This window comes from Ambystoma mexicanum, chromosome 3p (assembly GCF_040938575.1).
Source record: "Ambystoma mexicanum isolate Mex_15411 chromosome 3p, UKY_AmexF1_1, whole genome shotgun sequence".
Classification (NCBI taxonomy): domain Eukaryota; kingdom Metazoa; phylum Chordata; class Amphibia; order Caudata; family Ambystomatidae; genus Ambystoma; species Ambystoma mexicanum.
The window spans coordinates 386,748,298-386,770,672 of NC_090925.1; the positions used below are offsets into that span (position 1 = coordinate 386,748,298).

The window sequence follows — 22,375 nt, forward strand, 5'->3', positions numbered from 1 at the left end:
AAGAGTCCGTGGAGAACTCCCTCACGTACAGGCCTTCTCGGCCTCGCCGCCCTTCTTTTGGGGGATGATCCTCGCCCCGGTCTACGTTCAGATGACACCGATTTCCGCCCTGCAAATGTTGCAGTTTTCTCCTTGGGGAAGGTCCCCCTCCCTACCGGGGTGCAAGGGGAGGGGGTCCGGGCGCCGAGGGAGCTCCAGCCTCACGGTGCCTTCCCCTGAGTGAAACCCCCCTTAAAAAAACAGCCCTTTCCCTGGAACGTGCACCCCCAAATAACCCGATCTAACGCAGAAAGCGCTCGGCTCCAGCCTGTGGGCCTCGGGGTTTTTTCAGACAAGAAAAAAATACGATCCAAGTTTCTAGAGCATTTTCTCGTCAGAGTCTGGGCCCAGGTTTGGTGATATTCTGAAATATTCGGTCGCCCTCCTGCACGTCCTTCGGCCTCCCGTTTCCTCTTCCTCTGGGTGCTCTCCTCCCGTCCAGTCCCCCGTTCTCCGGATTTCAGGCTGCCTTTTCCCTGCTTTTCCAGCCCCTTTCCTCCCCTCCTTGGGGGGCTGCTACGGGTTTTTTCTGTCACTCTCCTCGGTACACGACTCGGGCGTCTGGTGCTCCTCTTCGGCCGTGTCCGGCTCCTCCTGCTCTCCCGGAGCCGGGTTTATTGGGGCTTTATTCCTGCTATTCTCGGGCGCATTTTCTCAGTTTTTTTTCCTTCATGTATTGAAGTGAAGCGGAGACAGCGAGAGAAACGGGGTGGGGCGAGCGGGCCTCGCTGAACCATGGGAACTAAAACATGCACATGATACAGCGTCACCGCCGCGGGAGGGGACGGGGGGGATCGGGAAATACAGGGCAAATACCGGGGGCAAATAACGGCAGTCGGGCAAAAGGCGAAAGGGACCATGTAGGAGCAGACAAACTAAAGCATGGCCAAATTACTGCGTCATGGAATAAGGACGGTGCAACGGACAGAGGGAATCAGGGTAAATACCGCAGAAATCCATGGTTAATATCAGAGGGAATCATAGGGAGATGCCTGAAGTGGCCCTTATAAAGACTTAAGAACCAAAACATGCATATGGTACAGCGTCATTGCCAAGTAAAAGGCTGGAGTTTGGAAACGGAGAAAATACAGGGCAAATAATGGTAGAAAAGACCGGACGTGTGCTCCATGGTCCTGCAGAACTAACATATTCACGTGGTAACCACAGAGAGGGTAGCTAAATTAAAAATATCTGAAGTACAGCCTACGTACCCTTGTAAATCAAAGGGGAACGAGAAGGCCCCAATATGTGAATGATATCGTGGGAACAAAAACAGACACTTCTGTGAGAGTTGCTGCCTTGTGGTCTATCTAGGGACATGAACCAAAAAGTATAGTGCCTCTATACCATGTGAGGCGTGAGCAAAGAGCTCACTTAGTGCGAACCGTGGGAAATAAAAAAATCCGATTACACCCTCCAAGGAAGAGGATAGCCAGGAATTGGGATACTTTAGTGCAAATTCCAAGGAGTGGGGCCACCTCATACAATGTCAGTGGCGAAGAAAAGCCAAATAATGTGTGTGTTAAGAAAAGTAAAAAGGGCTGGTGAAGATATCTTATCAGCGTTACAGGGCGAGCAGCACCTGCCCCACACTGAACTATGGGAGCTAAAGTACACCATACAGCATCATCTAAAGAGTCTGCAATGGGAGATTAGGAAAATACAGGTTAAACCACAGAGGAGGGGCCCAGTAGGCGATCCGGCTTCCATACTAAACACCCCACAAGACTGCACGCATTCATGTCTTCAATTTTCTCTCTGATGCTCACCACTCCATACTCTGTTCTATGCTCATCCTTTTGGGCGCCTCTGCCACTTTTGACACACACCACCACGCCCATTTCCTCTTCACGCTCCAGTACTTTGTCTTTCACAACTCTACTCTTTTCTTGTATTGCCTGCTACCTGGAGAGTCTATCTTTTAAAATCTCCTGGAATTCGCAAACCTCTGATAAATCGACTCTCTTGTTTCACATCCTACCTGAAAATGTGATCCTTTAAAACCTCCAGGAATTCGAAAAACTCTGAACCCACCCCTCTCAATGTCGGAGTCCCCCAAGGATCAGTTCTTAGATTGCTGCTTCTTTGTATATCTCTGCTGTAGGACAGCGTATCTCGTCCTTTGTCTTTCCCTATCAGCTCTTTGCTGGTAGCACTCAAAACGTTTTCTCCTTTAACTACTTAACCCAAACTATCTCCTTCACCCAAACCATCTCCGAAAGGAATACCAATGGTCTCACTGCAATTAGTCACTGGATGGCGCTCAGCTGCCTCATGCTGAACTCTTCAAAAATGGAAGTCATCTTTCTCCTGGCTTCCAGTGTTATCCCTCTCCCCTCTCCAATGTCCTTTCCCCTTGACCATTTTGCTCCTTTTCTTGCAACCATGGGAACCTCTTAGATAGAGACCTCCAACTGCAATAATTCATCACTACCACTGCCTCTGCTGTTCGTGTTTACCTCCCAAACATTGTTTCGCTAACCAGTCTATGAAAACCTCACCCTCATGCTCACAAATGTACAATACGTCTACTCCTTTCCCTTCCTCCTTCTCGCTACTCTTCCCTCTAGACAAAGTCCTCAACTTTGCTACACAAACTCTCTACAACCTAACCAGATCCTGCCACACTTCTACTTACTGACAATTGTGCTGGTTGACTCTGCACAAACACTCCCATTTCAAGTTTGTTTTCTCCTAGTCTACAAAACTATCAATGGTCTTGCTCCTTAGTACTTGTCTGATTATATCTCTGTTTTCTCACAATCTTGTTCTCTCTGCTCCTCCTCTGCACTCAACCTCCCTGTCCCATGCCCCTCCAGTGCCTCCTCTTGTTTCAGCTCTTTCTCCATACTCGCCCGTGACACTGGAGCCCATTGTCCATCTCAATAAAAGCCAACCTAACTGTGGATCTCTTCAAAGTTCAGCTTAAACTTCACTTACTTGCTGAAGGGGGATCCCCCCCAGCCTTTGCCTCTTTCCTCCCCACCTGACCCCACCACTCCCTCCAGGAGTGGTCTGCCCTCCAGTGATGCTTAATAATATAATTTTGTACATTTATATCATACTCCTCTTTAATTTGTAGCACTTATCCCCTTAGGGTAATGTTACCGTTGTAACTCATCTGTTTCTTGTTTAAATCTGTGTTGGTTTTGTTATGTCCCTAGTATGTGTCCTACCCTTTTTTGCACCCTCAAAAACTGGCTCATCAGTTGTTCACAACTTTGTACTATTGTACAGGCACTCTTCGCGGAAAGCATCCACCATCTGTAAATGTATTTTTGTTAGGCGTGTCTTTTTGAAATTGACATCCCTGATCTTCAAATAAATACAGTAGGTACACAGTGGACCACGATAAATCATGCATATGGTACAGTTAGCTTAAAGGAGGGTTCAAGAGAGTAAGGGAGTACAGGTTTAGTACCATTATCAAATTCTGTGGAGGGGTATTGTGGACAAGGGTGCCAGGAACTTGCCCAACTTGTTTCTACCTTTTACTGAATCTGTGAAGAAAAGGACCCATTCCTGTTGCAACCATGTCTATCCTGATTATCCATAAAATAACACAAGGTATATGAGGAATCTTCAACACTAGGCAAAATAGCCCGATGACGAAAGATAAACACTGGGAAAATCAATAGTCTTATAAAAGTCCAAGACAAGCATTCGGGAAGCCTCAGTGAAAAAGATGACCCCCCACAGAAGGAAGAAGAGTTGTGATGCACCTTGAACATAGTAGTTAGGGAAAAGACAGCCTTTAGTACCCGCTTGGTTTGTACCAATTTACAGTTCTCGCATTTGGGCTGCATGGCGCTTCCAGCCACCGACCAAAAGCTAATGGGTAGGGTCGTAAGACCATACTCTTCATTTGGAGTAGCCTACTTAGATGATATAGTAATCCATAGTTCGAAGTGGCAGGAACAGCTACCCCACTTGTGTGAGATTACTAGGGCTTTGAAAAGGGCAGGATTCATGGCTAACCCAAAACATTTCACTTAGTTAAAAGTGCTGTGAAATATCTAGGGTACTTAGTGGGCAGTGGGTTGATGCGGCTCCAAGGTGAGAAAGTATGAGCAGTATCTCTGACCGCAATCCTTAAGACAAAGAGGAACTTATTGAGTGCTGGAGAGTCGGAAGGGACTCCAAGGAACAGCTTCATCGTCCTATTGTGGTGGATCAAAATTTGTGCCTAACCAAGAGATTGTGAAAACGCCATAAAGGAGCAACACATCTTATTAAAATCTGTGAAAGGCATTTGGGAACCAGCCAGGAGATGAAAGTCATTCTCCTAGCCCCACAAGAACTTTGTGATTATCTACTTTCTGTTGGGTTACAGAGAACCCAGAACTTTTGTGAAAACTTTACTTTGAAAAACCTGAGAGGTGTTTGGGCACTTTACATCCAGGAGAAGGTAGTCATTCTCCTGGAGTAAGAACAGTAGCTGGGCTGCATCATGTTTTGTTGTAGTGACAAGGATGGAGTAGGAGGCTATTTGACTCACATGGATTTTGTGATGAGCACCCGAGTGTCTTTAGTTTAGGTAGGGAATCCCCCTTAGAGTAGGGATAGATAGGTTTGGTTTTCATGTAATAAAAGTCTGTTGCAACCACTAATGCACCACTTGGTCAATCGCTTCATTCCTTGTCACCCCACTCTCCTCATTCACCCTTCCTCTATATTCGCCACCACTTTCCTCCTCCCAACTCCCACACCCAGCGTTCACTACAGGCTGCTTTTACTGCAGTATGTTCTCACCTCACAGCAACACATTCTCAACTGTACTCAGCACTTGGCCTTCAGAGTCTGAGCATGGGAATGGGTGCTGGACTTCAAAAGGTTTTACGCGGCTGCATTGAGGTGCAGCTCCATGCACCAAACCCATAAGAGGATTTTCTGCCATTTTGGATTCCATTTCAGTTCTCTATTTGCTGCAGCCAATCTCCACCTACGTGGCCATTGAATGAATGAGCTGAGGCTCTTTCTACCCTGCAAGTGAACCTCCCACCACAGGGAAGTACATGCTGGCTGCCCTAACCTTAGACAAACAGTGATGTATAGTTGTTTGAAGGCCAGGGGACCCAGAGTTTATGGTCTCCTTCACATGTCCCACTGTCTCAGGTGAATTGTCATGTAAACAGTGTTGTTGACACATTCAGCTAGGTACAAGAGTCTTGGCAACTTTGCTGCATTTTCCACATAGGCTTCTGTGTTTTCATAGACTGATGCAAGACAGTGGGGTTGTAGCAAGGTTTCTGTGGTATGTTAATGGGTGGTAGGAGTAAGGTGATGGGTCGGCACAATGGGGTCAGCATCAAAGGTCAGAGATGTACTGGAGAGCCGGGGGGACCCTCTCTTTATTCTTCTGGGCCCTACATCACACAGTAGATGGTGGCACCTAGTCCCTTATCTACTAACCCCATACAATGGACATTGTCATAGTATATAGGCCTCATGGGGAGTTAACATGAACAAAGATACTGTGTAGGTGAAATAAGGTTAAGTAAAGATGTGTCACCAAGGTCAGATTAAAGTAGGATGAAAAAAGCTAAAACAGGAATTAAAGGAAAAATACTTGTTACACAGTCAGAGGATAAGACAGCCGTGTAGCTAGCCTTATTACTGGCTATGTGGGGAGGGTAAATGCAACCGTCAAACTCCATAAAATATCAGCAGCAAGAAAAAATTGGACATATCTGTATATACAGCTTAAATAGGAATGGGCCAGGTACTGATCCATTGTGGATTCCCACAGGGAGCTGTGTGGGGCATGAGGCGCTAAGAGTTCCTAGAGATGTAGAAAGAACAGCCAGATAGGTTAGAGTCCATCCAGTTAACTGTGGGGTTCTTGAAGCCAAGGAAGGTTAGGGTATATTAGGTTGGAAGAGAGGTGAGAGTGGTTAAGGAGTTGGTACTTGGGTGTGAGCAGTTTCACTGGAGTATTTTCTCTGGAAGCCTGATTGGAAGAGATCACTGAGTGGGTGAAGAAGTGTGCAGCTGTGTGTTCCGTGTGTCTCCTGGGATTTCCTCTCATTTGGCAAGGAGCTGCAGAGTCTATCTCTTCTTTTGGCAGACACTGGTGGCTGCGTCAGCACAAGATATAAAAACTACCTGGTTGCGCAGAACATAGTAGTGTGCAGCTGTGTGTTGCATGTTCCTGTCTACCCCGGTGTCCAGTACTGGAAGAAGTAGCCAATTCAGACTTCATTCGGGTGAGATTGGCCATTATAACACACTACAACCCATTGATACTATATACTGCTAATTGCCCAACCTAGATCCCGAGGAGCGAGGCGCTGAGGCGCCGCAGACAATGTTATTCCGATTCTTTGGCCCCCATAGAGACCATTGTGGAACTCATTTGCTTAGGGTGTCTCAGAGTCTGCAGGGATATTATTCCTTTGATCTGAGAACCCGTGCACCGGCGCTTCGCTGGCGATAACTGGTGCCATCAGGTATTACCGGAATTTCTTTTAACTACTCAACCTATTTGAATAACTCTTGTGATCTCAGGTCCTTTTACCCGCCATCATGGCAAGAAAAGGGATGAGATGGCGACAGCCTCCGAAAGCAGCCTGTCACTCTCCCCATCCGTCCTGTCCTTGACAGAATGCTTAAAAGACCGAGTGTCCCTACCTAATGGAAACACGTGTTTTGAAGTAGGAGAAGTTGAGAGCATTGCTCTCCAAAGAGGTAAAAACCTAAATAAATGTAAAGTAATGTAAAAATGTAAATATTACTGTATGACTACAACCTGTGTAACAATTGTGATCTTTTTATGTAACCAAGCACACAGATGCCTTTGGGCTTGGCACGCTATACAAGCAACAAAAATAAAATAAATAAAAGAGGCGGTGCCATGCCGCAGTGTGAGCGAGGTTGCCTTGTCGGTCCCTCTGCCAGCGCCTAGTGTACAACTTAATGGGTCTTTGAAAGAACCCAGAAGTGGCGACTCTTCGATCCTTTTTTAGCAGAAAGAATCAAGAGGAAACAATCTACAAAAGTTGAACATTATTTAATTAATAATTATAAAAATGTTGAATAAATGAAGAATGAATCAAAGAACAACATTTTAATGTAGGAAAATCACAACCAATTATCTCTTACATCCACACTAGGCATAAAGCCTCAATCTGAACAAGCATAACTATGTCTACATTCATTCATCGCACTCACACACATAAAAATTATATTTTTTGAAAATGAAAATCTTTGCAATTAATAACTATTTTTCTTCTCTCCCTAGAGCAGATATTAATTAATTTTTATAATCCCATTTCCAGGCTTTTGGACAGATACATGCACCACAATGCTCCCAAGAACTGAAATTGCATCTCAGGCAACACAAAAAATGTCCAGCTTCAGGGGGACAGATACCCCCCCTCAGACTACTTCCATCCAACAAGTGATACTAAGTGATCAAATAGTCTGGGCTGTTAACCATTTGAGAGATTCGGACCCGGTGACATTGATTTTGAGGGATTTTGAGGGCGACTATGCCTATCTGGAAGAAGTCTTTACCCACCCTGACTCCCCAAAATATGCTACGTCTGTTGGTATACAAACACCTACAATGGCCCAACAGAAGGCTTTCTCTCGTCCGCTAGTTAAAATCCAGGCATCCAACACACTAGAACTCCAACATTCTGCTCTGGCTGCGCGACTTGCCCAAGACATAGCTGAATTGAACTCTACTATGGCTAGACAGAAGAAAATCTTTGACTAGGGTAACATAAATTGCTCAACTCCTCTGATTGTTGAAGATTCAGTTGGGAAATCATCTAATTCCAAATGTCCTATGATGGAACTAGAATCTTTTCCAATAAGAAATGTAGATGGGAAATCCGAGGAGGTTGTTGCCTCTCATACCTTAAAGTCGTCTTAAATCGACACAATTCCAAGAATGGTTGACCCACATCAACATCGGGATACGCCACAAATGTCTAAATCATCTTTGTCGTTATCATCGGCTGATTCCCGATTTGATTCTACTAGTCCAAGAATCGGCCCATCGAGGGATCCTCAATGGCCTCAAAGAAATGGATTATGCTTATCTTCAGAACATGATGACGGCCGCCTTGACAGTAGCGGTAAATCCATTCATAAAACAACATGAAAATATAAAGGATTCTGGGTTTGACGGCACGGTTACCGCCAGACCCGTAATGAGGCCCTAAGTCTCTTTTCTCAGGCACCTCGACAGCCGAGTCTCCTTTCACTTGGAAGTCTCTTGCCCTTGAGGGTCATAAAATAATAAACAAAAAAAGTTCCTTCTCTTTGCACTTTTAGATGATGGGTTTTCACCCCTGCATCTCCCCTCTTCCGGGGTCAGATCCACCAACAGTTTCTTGTGATATTAGGACCTTTCAGTGATTCAATCTCCTGCTTCCGACGGTCTAATAGGTTTACAAAACAAAAGAAAAGTTCCTTTCAGACTACACTTGAGGTGACGGTTCTTCACCTCTGGGTCTCCCTCTTCTGGGCTCAGACTCCTCTCGAATATCGGCCTCCCTCGGCCGGGTTCATTATGGCTTTCAAACAAAAAGTTCTCTTTGGCTTGTGCTTGAGGTGATGATTCTTTACCCCTGGGTCCCTCTTTTTTGGGCACAGACCCCTCTCGAATCTCAGCTTCCCTCTGCCGGTTCACAATGGCTTTGTTAACATTCATGAGTATCAATGTCTTTTCAAACGATTCACCGGGGACATCACTCTGCTAGGTTCACCTTTGTCAACACACTGTTCATTGGGACTTTAGACTTCTCCCCTCTTTATTGGTATGCCTCCGTCGGGTTTTGCCACTTCACATTTCCTTTTGCTTTCTCTTGATGCAGGATTCCCTTCCCTTACGTTCTCACTGGTTTGTCGGTCAAAGACTTTCAACTGTACAGGGATTTTGCTGGACCCCTGTATGACCACTTTGACCTTTTCCTCTTGTCTCCCTTAGGGCCTTCTGGTATCAGTAGTTTCCTTCAAACATGGGATTTAACCAGGGTCTCTCGAGTGAGCACCCACGTGGTGCCGGACCCCTATGCAGCTGGTCTTCCCTAAACAATTTACAGTTCTTTGAACTTTCCTTAATGGGCCACTTTGCAACTTTCATTCAACAAAATTCTATTTCTTTATCGGTTCCCCCCTTGACTCACCGGCTGTGATGAACCGCTTGGCTTTCTTCGTATCGGGAGTCAAGGCCGGTGCCACGGTAGCAGGCGTCTCCCTCTGTTCTGCTTATCAGCTTAGGCACACTCCGTGTACTGCTGACATCTGCTGCAACACACTTGGGCTATTGTTCAGGGTTTTACGATTCCTTCCATGCAGGTCTCGCAGGTTTGAAAAAGCAAGGTTGCTTCTCTCATCAGCCTTTCCTTTCTCGTCGCCTTTCTCCTCCTCTTGAACTGCGGTGCCTGGATAGGTGTCTCATCGTGCGATCTGCCTTGCTCGTATTGTGTTCTCATGCTCCACCTTTTATCCCTGTGGGAAAGGGACAGGGTCATCAGGTGTGTGTGTGATCCTGGGCAATTGCCTGACTTTGCCTGACCCTTTGGAGGCCCATTTTGGGGACAGCAATGGTTTCCTCCATATTACCCGCAACAACGTTAATCCCGAGGACGGAGACGCCCGGCCATATAACTACCTGTCACCAACAGATGCCAATTTTTAATTTAGCAAACGTAGAATTGACATCTGCTCAGTTTTCAGTATTGTCTAAAGGGCTTTCATTTGTACCAACCCAGCCTACGGACTGGTTTGAAACTGAACTAGAAATTTGTTGGTTTCTTAGAACTGTACGTCTTAGAGTTTTCTTTAATGATTTTCCAGACATGGAATCTGACATTGATACCAGCTTACGTGCTCCCTCTACTTTTAAACCACAAGATAATGAAATGCCTAAAGAAATTTTGACTTTTGAAAAATGTATTCTTCAAGATCTTGAAAAACTTAAAACCAAAGAGAAACCTCTCAAACATAATCTCTCTATGTCGGAACATCAAGCACTGATTGGAATTATCAAAAAATTCCTCCATCGTAATAAAACCTTCTGATAAGGGCAGGCGAATAGTTGTGATGTCAAAAGCACCGTATTTGAACATGATGAATGAACTATTACAAGATCAAATTAGTTACAAAAAACTTAGGAAAGATCCCACAAGCGATATCAGGTCTGAAATAGACAGCGCAGTACAGTACCCCCGGTGCCGTGAATGGATCACGGAAAAAGAATCCAAATTTCTCACTACCAATCAAGGCCGCACACCGACTATGTATGCACTCCCAAAGATACATAAAAATATGGAAAAACCACCTGGGAGACCAATAGTCTCAGGTTGCGGCTCTATACTTGAGCCTTTGTGCAAATTTATCGATATCTTCTTAAAACCCATCAGCATTCGTACTGAAACATACCTCAGGGTTACGACGCATATAATCACGATTTTTGAGAATCATGACTTTGACCAAATGACTCAAAGACTAGTTACAATGGACATTCAGTCCCTATATACTAGTATTCCCCAAGACCAAGCAATTGACTGCATGCAAGAATTTCTGAAGGAGCTTGACACACAGGAACGAGTCCCACATAATTTCATTTTGGAACTGATGACCATTGCATTGAACAAAAACTACTTTGAATTTAATGGTCAATTTTATCTACAAACAAAGGGCACAGCAATGGGGGCAGCATTTGCCCCCAGTCTGGCAATACTTTTCATGTGCAAATTTGAATCACAACACATCTCATCTATTGCCAATCCCTACCGAGATTGCATAATCAATTGGAAGAGGTATATAGATGATGTCATCTTCATCTGGCACGGGCCAGAGTCACTCTTTCTAAATTGGTTGAATAACATAGATACCAACATCAAGTGCACAATGGAATCCAGTACTAAACAAATTGCCTTTCTAGATCTTCTAATTAAAGACGAATCAGGCAAACTGAAATGCTCCCTATACCGTAAAACAAGTGCTCGAAACACTCTGTTGCACTACTCCAGCAATCATCCACATCACCTTCGTGACAACTTACCTTACGGAGAGTTTCTCCATATTCAAAGAAATTGTTCCAACCTGAAAGATTTTTATGAACAATCAGACAACTTGAGCTCCCGACTGATTGAAAGAGGATACCCCAAGCGCCTGGTTCATAAAGCCAAAAAGAGGGCACGCTTCACTGATAGGGACATTCTACTTTCCCCTGAAACAGTAGCTGACGCACCATCTGGCACTGGGGGAGCCAAAATAACGTGTGTAATAACCCATGGACCCCAAACCTTCTAAATCAAGAAAGTAATCTCCAAATACTGGCCAATTGTTAAACTAAGTTTGCCTGATGCACCACTGTCCAGGTTTGCTTTAAAAGGGGCCAAAAACATTTGTGACCAATTAGTACACTCGAACTTCAAACAAGACCCACCCAGAATGGGTCTCTGGGACCTAAGAACAACTGTGGGTCATTTTCCGTGTGGATCATGCTCGGTCTGTCAATTCACAAAAAAACTGAAAAACTTCAAGATTGGGGCAAAAAGTTTGACCCTTTCCGCCTTGACAAATTGTAAAACTAAACAGGTGGTGTACTGTATCGAGTGCCCATGCGGACTCTGATATGTTGGGCAGACCTCTCGCCCTATCCACATTAGGATCTCTGAACACCGCTCCAGGATCAGGTGCAGAACGGAATCTGCACCACTTGTAAATCATTACATTGAACTACACCACTCCACCAATGATATTTCTTGGTGGATCCTAGATGTGGTAAAGAACTCCACAAACGTGTCTTGCTGTTTGTTACAGAAGGAAGGAAGATGGATTTACCGTCTAGCTACCCATACTAATGGGTTAAATGAGGAATTCTTCCCTATATCCTAGGTAACCTTTACTACTCACAAATATTCCTTCCCCCCTTTTTTTGCTTTTGAGTCTCAGCATTTAGATCTCCTGGCGGTTGTGATCACCATCAAATGAAAATCTCTTTGATCTATGTCTACCTACATTTAGCTGTTGCTATGTTCTCAGCAGCTGGCTATGTCACAGTTTTTCTACACCATCGATACTTGCTGCCACTATGACTTGTGCCCCCTTTTAATCAAACAACCTCATGCAGGCTGTCGTGTCAGCTTGCTTGCCACTTGTTAACACATGCCTTCCTTTTTGCCTCTTGCCATATATAAAAAATACTTTTTTACAATATTTCCTTTCAAATTACAACCATTATGAGTGGCTCCTTTTAAATTACAACCATTATGAGTGGGCATCAGGCGGGCTTTTCAATATGAGATGTCCGCTTTTCTTAACAAGAAACAATTTATTTCTGTTCTCATTTCCATAACACACACACTCTTTTCCGTTCCATACCAATGTTATTGGGCATTCAATTCTGATATGTTCATTTTTCCTCTCTCCCCCACCCTCCTTTCGTTAACTTGAAATTCGTGTTACTCATTAACATACCCTGCCCAATATTTCATATGGAGCACCTTCGAGCTCCCATTTTTTCTGCCTGGACGCCTAATCCTTAAAAAAGCGAGGCTTTTAGTTTTCGACGCCATCATATTGCATGCCTCTCTTGCGTAAAAAGAAAAAAAGAAAAAAAGCCAGCTCCTCAGACACACACGCACGCGAGAGGCCTGGCACGCCCAGCCAATCACAGCACTAGTGTGAAGGGGCACGTCGGCTGTCAGCAAACCACAGCACGCGTATCATGCTGATCAATGGGAAGCGTATCTAAAATCTACAACCCTCCCTCTCTATCATCGAGGCTCCATTCTTCCAATACGCTGCACACGCGTAGGAGCTCCCCCGTGCAGCTGGACTGAGTCAGCTGTTGCTCAGCGGTTACATAAACCCATGGTAAGCAAGGTTCTTTAAGGAATTTCTTTTCCGTTTCTAGCCACAATTTCTCCCACTATATTTCTTCACTTATGCTGCCCGAAATCCTGCCTAATTCAAGGCGTTTAATGCAAGCCTTTGTTTTTCACTCTTTTCAGAGATGGTTTCCATTACCAATGTGAAAACATGAGGCTTGCTGCCCGCAATTTCAGGCACTGTTTAACAATTGATAGCAACCTCCCTACATTTCAGGTACGTGCCTCGAAATATATTGACTTTACAATGCATTTCCTCTTTACAAGTGTAGCATTCCGATTTGCCAGCCCATCTTTTTAAACACTTAAGAACCCTTTTCCAAATACAAACCTACCTTGACTTCAGTACTCCAATTAATTTATCTTTAGTCATTGTACCGTTTAGCGGCCAGCCAAATATGCATTCATTTATCCTACCCATAGGTTTGACTGAGTGGGTTTTAGAAGATGAAAACCAACAAGCTACGGATCCATTCTGCAGCACGCTGAGAAATGACACATGCATCGGCAACCTAATGGCCCTTTCCTTCAACGAAAAGCAACAAAAACTACCAGGTAGCTTTGGGCTCATTATTTTTTCATTTTTTCCAGCACGCAAGAGTAACTAAACAACACCCTCAAGGTGCATAGTACCTTCAGCATAATTATTTCTTTTAACACATGATGGAAGGGGCTTCAATTGCACTTAAATTACTTTTCACAGAAGCTGTTTCTTCACCGCACTTCCCTGTGATGATGCTGCTCTGATGAGGCTACCCCTGGCCCTACTGCCCAGACACCTTGCCCCGGTTGCCGGTAAGCATCACGTCTGGTCATTCTTAACTAGTTACAGTCTTAACCCGTTTTGTGGCTCTTCTCCTTTTTGGCTTTTATCTTACTCTGCAAGCAATCTTGGTAGAAATCATTAATAAAGATATATCATTTCTTTTAAACAGTTTTATTTTTCTCTTCGCATTATTTATTATGTTTTTTGTCTGCTTCCCCACAGGGTCCAGTTGTTGTGTTTTCTTTTTCGCCCTGAGGAAGGCAACTACACATATCTAGAATTGTTTGCCAGACAGGTGGCTTTTTAGCCGAAACGTGTAGAAGATGTCTTATTATTTTTGTTTGTCTTTTTTGGTCTTTTCCTTTCTTTAATTGAGTTATGACATGACACTCACACGTAGGCAGACCTGTCAATTAAAATAACAGGAAAACTTTGTCATCTGAAAAATTCATAAATTCATCAATTCAAGAATCAGAGTATTGATTGAATTTAAGTTAATACCTGGAGTTGACATTTATTTATTTACTGTTCATTTTTTCTGTCTACCACTTTATTGTGATGAACAAAGTGATTGTTCAAACTTATTTTTTTCTGATTTTCTGTTTTATTGTTTTACTTTAGATTTGTTTAACTATTCATAAAACTGTGTTTCCTCCACTTTTATGCTCTTTGAAACACAAGCAAAAAATTTCACTTTTTTTCTTACTAAGAGATTATCTTGACTGCTTTCAGATTTTGCTACAGCCATCAATTTGTTTTTTAGTGATATCAGCTTGATACACTTAATAACCAAATTACTACCAAAAGTACATTTTTATTATAGCAGTGTGGACTCTAGTGTTCTTTTGTCCACATGTCAGGTAAACAGCTTTGGTGTTTGTCCGTCGACTTTCGTGGTGTGCGAAAGTGTTGGTGTTGAAAACGGGGTGAGGGTAGAGTTTCTGAGCTTCCTATATAGCAGGATGTGGAAAAGGTAGAAGAAGATGGGGCATACCGCTTCTCACCCATCGGTGTCCCACTTCCACTCCCCGAGGACCCCCCATCCAAGTGATCCACCCTCACTAGTCCACGGCCAGGAACTAGATCCAATATCGATGGGCGTGTCCAGGGCAACTGGATGACAGATCCCCAGGCACTAGTCAGGGAGACACCTTCAGTTTTTTCATACTGCCTGGTAATAATCATTGCTAGGGCCACTATTCTATCTAGATTGGACTACGGAAACTCCCTACTCTTGGGAGCCAACAGCAAGTGCCTGAAAAGATGTCAAACCATCCAAAACAACGCCATCAGAACGATCACTGGAAAATCATGGAGAGAACACATCTCCGGAGAAAGGAAAGCCCTCCACTGGTTGGCTATGGAGGAGAGAATTTCTTTCAAGTCTCTCACCATAGTACATCGCTGCCTCTATGGCACAGCCCCGGCCTACCTCAAGAAACAGTTTAAATGGTACGAACCATCTAGGAGCCTTAGATCATCAAATACAGGCAAACTACAAACCATTACTACTAAAAAACAACATGGCCTTGGCAAGGCCTTCCCGACAATAGCCATCGGTAAATGGAACGACCTACCCACTTCACTAAAACTTGAGCCTAACTACCTTAACTTCAGGAAAAAACTGAAAACCCTACTTTTTAAGTAAATCCTGGAAACACATTGCATCACTTTGATTTAATTCAGGCCTCTCCCGCCTAGTCCCGTCTTCTTTCTTTTGTTGTCCTGTGTATATGTAAGCGCTCTGATGCCCGCGGGCTATAGCGCTATATAAACAAATAAATAAAAATAAAAATAAATAAATAAACTGAGGGCTGTCAAGGTCCAACTAAATCAAGGGGGTAACCATCTCAAAATATTGTCCAGTGACGTGCAACTAATTACCACTAAATATAAAACATCTCTAAATCTAGGGAATGAAGAAACAGATTAGACCAGATTCCTAATGAATTTCCAAATGAGGCCTAGAGCTGGTCTGATACAGGAATTTAAAAGGCTGCATTATTTTTATTTCAATGTGAGAAACTTGAAGAAAATATTGAGAGCTGATCTTCAAAACATACAACGGCGACTGCAGGATGGTGATAAACCTGCGCTTAGAAAGAAAAGGAAACAGCAGTACAGAAACTGGCTGCTGGCCCGAAAAGGGCACGCTATCATGCTGAAAAAATAATTAAAATGATTGCGAATAAGTATACACGAGACCCATGGGCGTTGCTTAATAACAATGTTACCTTTCAGTTGGCTACTTTAATCCCAGCAGTCACTGAAAAGGAGTGGAATGGTTATTTTACCAAACGATTTCCCCGCCCTTCCCAGAGAGGACAGGAACCCCAAGATAAGAGTTATGCTCCATGGACCATTCAATTCGACAGAGAAGATATCTTGAATTTAATTAAGAGGCTTAATTAAGCAGCTGGGCTTGATGGGTTGAACAATAATATTTTAAAACAAAACCTGGAAGACTGGGCAGACTTCTGCCATGTGCTCTTTAATCAAATCTTACGAGCAAGGGAAGTCCAGCAGTCTTGGATGACCGCCATAATTATACCAGTATTCAAGAAGGGCGAAAGGGAAAATCCCCAAAATTATGGAACAATCGCCCTCTTGGATAGGCTGGGGAAGATATTTACTTCCATCCTTTTGCATCATCTAATGGGATGGGCAAAGGATGCAGACCATATTGATAAAAGACAATCAGAGTTTGTAAAAGGCATTGGCACCAATCTAAACGTATTCTTATTGAACATTCTAAAGTTAAAGGCAATTAACGCAAAGCAGAACATCTACCTGCCTTTTGTTGATTTAGAGCAAGCTGTTGATAGCATCAATAGGGATAGGCTCTGGGAGAAACATACTAATTGGGTATGCCCCATAGGTCTCCTGGAAGCGATCAAGGCCTTATATTCCTCAACTACAATTCAGAACAGAATGACTGCGAAAGGTGACCTAACTAACCAAATATCCACCTTTAGGGGTGTGAAACAGGGCTGTCCCTTAGCACCGGCATCATTCATTCTGTATCTATCAGATATGGAACTAAATCAAAAGCCTATTCAGGCTTTACCTCCCAAAATATATGACCAAGTCATTCCGTGGATGTTATACACGTATGACTTGGTCATGATTGACCAAACACCAATAGAGCTACATAGGAGATGAACCCAGTTAAGAGTCTTACATCAAAGCTACTGACTTAAGGATAAACACCCAAAAATTCAAAATAATGATATTATCAGAGGCGCAAGGAAAAAAGAAGCCTACATTTACCTGGGGTTTGGGTGATGAATCACTGGAGATCGTTAATTCAATTGTCTACTTGTGTGTTTCAATTAACTGCAGTATCAATGAGAAAATATGGAGGGATGGGACTTGTTTGAAATGCATTTGATTGAGCACTCAAGCAAGAAATAATGTTATTTTTATTTGGAAAATTCACCCTGATCCCGGTTACTACCTTCTATAAACAGAAGGTTATTCCGATTTTCGTTGTCGGGATGGAAACCACTCTAAACCTCCCAATTGGTTTTTGGAATGTGATGGAAGGGTTCTTTTGGAAGAGGGTTCTCCGTCTGCCAAATTGTCTGCCAATATCCCTAATCGGATATGAATTAGGCCTCCATTCATTGCATTTGATGGTAAATTGGAGATCACCCTCCCTTTACCACATAGCTGCTCTGAGAATGAAATTCTCCTCCCCTTTGAAATTCAGAAAAATAGGGGAAATCAAGCAAAGGACTGGTTGTTGGATGCTTGGAAGGGCACGTGTGGTATATAGCTAAATGATCTTGGCTTATCGCTAGAAGATCTCCTGTTGAACCCTGGAAAGGACAAGACAAAATTAAAAAGGCAAGATTGGATAGATACATAATCTAAGAGGTTATTTTACAAACTGCTGTTGGATCTGCTACATGAACGGAGATGAATGAACCATCTACCGGCATATTTATCAATATTCCCTAGCCCAAAATATGGGGATCTATTTATGAGATTGAGATTAAACATTCTACCTACTAAGGAGGTTCTGACGTTGAGGAGGCAAAATCCAGATAGGAACCCCTCATATATTTTTTAAGAGTAGGAATATGATTGAATTGATGAAACATCTGATACCAGAATGTAAGGGGTTGGACAGAACAAGGTGGAAAAACATGAGTGAAATTGCTACTCGTTATAAATCAATGGGCTTCATTACAAGTTCAATGGAAAATTTCCAGTTTTACCACAATGATGGTCCCAGTGGTTCCGCCAACGCGCCCCGCCGGAAACTAGATAGTATTACGCCTTGTCGGTTGCATGCATCCCGTATAATCGGAACCGGTGGCACCACCATCATGGTAACACCGGCGGAGACGGGTGCACCACAACCAAGGTGGGTGGTGCATCCGCTTCCGCTGTGTGCATGCCGGACGCAGCAGCACCACGGAAACGGAGCTGGAAACACAAGAACCGGAAATAACATGATCACCGGAACCGGAAAGAGACTGGTGGTCATTCCAAAAATCACAATCCACTGCAATCTGCCTGTTCTGGAAGCCATCCACCCCTTCTGAGAGCCTGAACCAATCAAGGAACATGACAGCAAGGATCCCGCAAACTCGCCAGCGCAAGCCACGCTTTGGTGAGGCTGAGCTCAACATGCTTGTTGACACAATTGTGGAAAATGTGGGCGACCTATTTTCTGCCAAACAGCCCCGCAGCATGTAGCTCCGGAGGAAGGGAATCTGGGATGACGTTGCCCAGAAGGTGACTGCTGTGGGGGTGACACTACGCAGTGTAAAGGACTGTGACAAGTGCTGGGACGTCCTGAACCTGAGGGTGCGCAACCTCCTTGCTGCACAACGCAGGCACTGCACGGGTAAAGGTGGCGGACCATCCTCCCCCATCAAGCTGCTGCCCTGGGAGGAGAGGTGCAGCAGTGTGCTGCATATGGAGGGGATTGAGGGAGTCGGTGCAGCTGAGCTGGCATGGAAGCAAGGGCACCGCTAGCAAAGGTGCTACTGCTTCAATGTCACGATCAATGGGGAGCACCCAAATACGCCACCTGAACACCTGCTTTGCCGGGACTTGCAATGACCCTGCTTCACCGGGGAGTCAGGCAGCGTATCGACCCTGCCGCATGCACCAGCAGAATACGACCAACCACACAATGAGGTCCAGTGTCACCTGCACACTGCATCACACCCACCCCGTGCAGGGACACCCATACCCACCTGCTTGGATACCATGAGTACGGCTTTGATCATGCACCCAGGCCCCCCCCCCCACAATACCAGCACCGGAGAACCCTGATAAATACCTTACAGGCAGGCTGTACTGCCAAGTGAAAAAACATAATCCCTGACGCAGACACCGGGCACCATTGCACTGAGTACTGCATGTGTACCTGCCGTGCCGCCTCTGCCACCACAGCACAACACTGGTAGCCCTCACCCGCATGCACACATCCCTTACATGACCCTGCCAGCCCTACCACAAACCCCCCACACACATACTGGGCATGCAACCGGGTCACACATTGACACCAGACATGCTCCCCCTGAACACTCCCCCTCGCCACATACCAACGACCTGCACACAGGCAGACAGGCAGGCCACTACCCACAGCCAAATGTGGGTGTACATGGCAGCAGTCCCACCACAGCTGTGCTGCATGTGCCACCTGCACAGTGCCTGCAGCTGTGGCCACAGAACACATGCATGAGTGCGGCATACCATGCAGCACTGCATGTCCCCACAACGTAATGCTGAATGATCATCATGTTGCATGTAACTGGCCAATTGGTAGCCAGGCTGGTCACTGACATCATGCCTTTCACTGACACACAAGCACATCATCTGAAATAGACGGCGGCCAACCAGATACATCGAGGGGCACCAGACTTGCAAGGCAGACGTCACACCGCCCGTCAACTTCCTGTGACAGTTCATCTGGCACTGTACACGTCACAACTGCCACCATGCACCAGGCAGCCCTTGTGGAGGACACCCCAACTGCTACTGTGCAACAGGCAACCCATGTGGAGTATACGCCAGCTGCGACTGTGCAACAGGCAGCCCCTGTGGAGGAGACCCCAGCTGCCACTGCCCCTGTGGAGGACACCCCAGCTGCCATGGACCACCTGGCAGTAGCCGCTTTGGCACAAGCACAAACAAGGGGAACGGCATGGGGACGGGTACCACCCCCACCCCAACAGCGCGACTACCATGGCACTGACACCAGTGATGGGGATGCAGCTGGAGACGTTGGACTTGACACAGGGGCTGACACCAATCACACCCCGGATGCTCAACACACCCAGCGCTCACCCTACCCCTCTGTCAGGGACATGTTTGTCTCACACGCATGGAGGAGCGTCAGGACACTCTCACTGCCCTGGTGCAGCAGCACCTGGAGGAATCCAGCCTCATGAGGAAAAGCAACCAGGCCATTGGACATCGATGTGCCCGTGCAGTTGGCCAGTCAACTGCGACCACTGTACATTTGGCCAGGAGGGTCTGTGAGGGGAACAGTGTCCAGTCCACAATAGCTCAGACAATGGCACTGGCCCTCCAGGCATGCATGGGTCGACACGCCAGCGACCACTCACCATTGGCCTCCACCACCTACACGCCTGCGAGCTCCCAACCAGCAAGTAGGGCGTAACCATGGACATGACAAGGATCACACATGGCCAGTAAATACTTGCACCACGTGTCACTAGTTGTGGAGGGGGAGGGGAGAAGGAAAGTTGGGGAGGGCAGAGGGATAGTTGGGGAGGGAGAGGTGGGACGGAAAGTTGGTGAGGGGGAGGGAGAGTTGGCGAGGGTGTTAATGGGCCACCTGCAGTTACAATACTTCATGTACAATATCCTGCATACAAATCATGACTGGGCATTCCGTTTTTGTGTGTGTATAAAGTGTTTAATTTCATGTGCTCAAAAGTACGTGCCACCAGTTGTGCACCATGTGGTTGTGATAAGTGTTCAGAAGAAGTTGTGTATTAGTGCATCACGTGCATGTTGTCCATCCATGGCCTCCAGGCGGGGTCGCAATGGCATCCCGTCATTGTCGTCATCACCATTCTCCTCCTCAGCAGGGTCCATGTCCAGGGGCAGTGCAATGTTGTGTCAAATACACATATTGTGCAACTTTGCACAGGCCAGGACGATCTTGCCCACCTTTATGGGGCTATACATAAGGGCACCACCGGATCTGCTGAGGCAGCGGAACCTTACCTTGAGCAATCCAAAAGTCTGTTCTACAGTGCCCCGTGTATGTATATGTGCATGGTTGTAGGTCTCTTCCTTCATGTCCCGTGGCCGTCTGACGGGTGTCATCAGCCATGGCGTGAGGGAGTATCCGGCATCACCTGCATGGGAGTGATGGGAGTGACAGAAGGGGGATGGAATCATTGTGGTGCCAATTTCAAGTCAGTGAAGTGTGCATCTACCCATATCCCACATTTACTTAGCACAAGACGTAGCAAATGGCACAGATGACCCTAGTGACTGGTGCAATGTCACACGTAATGCCATAACCTCATTCAAATGGTTGGTCAGTCATTTGATCTGAGACTGTTCTGCATGCTCACTGTCTGCAGTCATACATTGAAATGGCCTTGAATGCTGCTACATGTACTTTTGTTGGTATGGAAACAAGTGTGCGTGGTTGTCTACCAGGAGCCTCGTATCTGGTACGGTGCTACTAATCTGCCTGCCACAGCCGCAGTGCCCAAGGGTCCTGACACTGCTGTGTGCTGCTTCCCCGGTAGGCAGTGTGCTCACGGCAACACCAGCAACGTTTACAACATTGCCAATCCTCCCGTGTCCAAATATCCCCATTGCGTACTATGGCACTCCATGGTAAGGGGGACCTGCATTTTACCGGCACCTGGCTTCCTGGGCCACACCGACCTGTAATGGCTCTGTGGCACCAGTAAGCCTTGTACATGTAAGGTATCTGGAGCTGGCAGAACCCCGACAGGGGCACGGTCTGGCTTCCCCCCCGGCCTCCTGATGTGGCCCATGTGCAGGTTCCCTTTGGTGTCTCTCACACATTGGTGCCCAGTTCCACTGCATTGTTCATTCATGTTGTGTTTATTGCTTGCTTCACTGTGCCATTGTACATCTTCTGAGTGCTCATATGTCAATTTGCATGTCTGCGATTACAGGTACAATCTGTTGCATGATGGCACACTAATGTGCATCAATTTGGGATATGGGTACATGTGTGCAGTGATACCTTTATCATTCATCACACATGATGCATCATGGTTGTGGTTGTCATTCATTGTCAGAATTGGCTACTGTTTGAGGTGGGTGTATGCACTGTAATGTACAATTAGTGCTTCCTGTAGAGTTGTGCAGGGGATGGTGGGTTGTCGATTGGGTGGTTTGGAGTCACTTTTCCCTCACTGATTCTCACACGTCTTGCCATGTTGGCATATGCCTCCATGCCCTCCTTCTATGCCCATTGCATCAGCCCATGCTGTGTCCGTTGATATGTCGTACATTGCTCATCACTGCCATTCATTGTTGTGTGCCACATACAGGTTCACATACATGTCACATGCATATGGGTATGTGCTCCTGTGACGGGCATGTGTACTGGCTACATGCTGTAGGGTTCACTGCTGGTGGTGTGTAGGATTGCATTCAATTGACCTTTCTGTAAGGCAGGCAGTGGGGGGTGTGCACAGTCCTATTGCCAGGATTTTTGTAAATGGTGTGATGC

General features: G+C 45.5%; 1 protein-coding gene across 1 annotated transcript in view; it reads right to left on the reverse strand.

The window, feature by feature from the left end:
* Positions 1 to 22,375, reverse strand: part of GNAS (GNAS complex locus) — a 2,205,902-nt gene that overhangs the window by 1,089,645 nt on the left and 1,093,882 nt on the right. The gene's annotated exons all lie outside the window — the stretch shown is intronic.